We start from the raw sequence: 1631 nt of genomic DNA, 5'->3' as shown, positions 1-1631 counted from the left end.
ACCCTTCTCATCACTCGCCATGTATACCTGTGGATCATTTTATGCCTGAAGAGGGTATTGGCTATCACCAACCCCCTCCCAGCACAAATGTCCACTAACGCACTCCCATTCTCATCTATCTCAGCAGGCACACCCCACTCACCAACTATTCCATCCACCTTCACATTCCCAACTTTACCATTCATATCACCAATCAAAAACACTCTCTCATTCCTTCCAAACATTTCCATGCACACTTCCACATTTGTCCAGAACTCTTCTCTCACTCCTCTAGCACGATCTTGCGTTGGTGCATACACACACACAATCGCCCACATTTGTATTCCAACTTTCAACTTTACCCACACAATCCTTGACCTAACTGATCCATAATGTCTTATGCTCCTCTTCCATCTTTTACTCACGACTATATATACTCCTTCCTTTGCCCTCTCATTCTCACCTACTCCTGCTCATATACCCCATCCATACTCCCATTCTCTCACACCTCGTCATGCCAGGAACAACACAAATTTCAGCTAATACCGAGCAGCTTTATTCAGCTGCGAGGGTACAGAGGACTGTGTTAATACTGTTACCGTTATCTCTCTAATGGTTGGGACTATTCACCTGTTTTATTCCAGCTATGGCAAACGATTTCATCCAGGTGAGCGAGTCACAGGAGCCTCAGATTGTTAAACTTTCTATCCCTAAGACCCCCATTATCGAGACAACGCTAAAGCTTTTTTCCAACTTACTAATGATAATTAATGCCGCTGAGAGGAAATGAAAGAAACCTGAGATTGTTAACTGATAAAGAGATGGAATGACAAGATGAGCCACACTGATAAGAAGAGGGAAAAATGGAATCCGTATGAATGGCAAGCTGAAATGGAACAGACAAGTAACAAATAGATGAAAGGGGTGAAAGTTTAAAGAATCCTTTGTTATAAACTTCCCGTTACAGTCAGTGCACTTAGGTAAATCCAGACTAATGGCAGGAATCGTTATCAAACAGGGAAGAATCTAATAAGTCAAGGACTTCAGAACTTATCCCGAGAACACTTTCTCTACTGTTATTATACCTGTAAATATCATATCCTACCAACAGATCATTTTGTGCACTCAAGACAAATCCAGGAAGTCAAATCAAAAATTAGTAAACTGTAACCTACAGTCTTTGCATTATATATATATATATATATATATATATATATATATATATATATATATATATATATATATTGTCAGGGGGGGGATGTGAATTTATGAATTAAAAATACTTAGAAGTTGCTTGAAAATAGAGACAAGGAATTGACTTGTGAAAATCAAGCAGAAAGTTTTACTTTATGTGGCTTACTTCGCTGATTCTCTAAGGACAAGAATTTATAAACTTTCTCAACAGTACACAGCAGAGACTAATTACTCACGCGTGCTGGTTGTTAGTACTGTTAGCCTCTTGAGAAAGTGACTCTACAACTGACAATCAGTAACTAATGCTATTAATGGTAAACAGGTTCTTGCCGGTGCATTAACTCCTGGCTGGCACAACGGATTTAAACTTGATACAAAAGAACTGGCTTAAGTACCAGTTATGAATAATGTAAAGCATTTGTGCAAACTAGGAGCGGCAACTAAAATAAGCTTAATGT

This window comes from Coenobita brevimanus, chromosome 79 (assembly GCF_032717465.1).
Source record: "Coenobita brevimanus isolate Jiangsu-jjx chromosome 79, ASM3271746v2, whole genome shotgun sequence".
Lineage (NCBI taxonomy): Eukaryota > Metazoa > Arthropoda > Malacostraca > Decapoda > Coenobitidae > Coenobita > Coenobita brevimanus.
Note: the sequence above shows the minus strand (reverse complement) of the source record.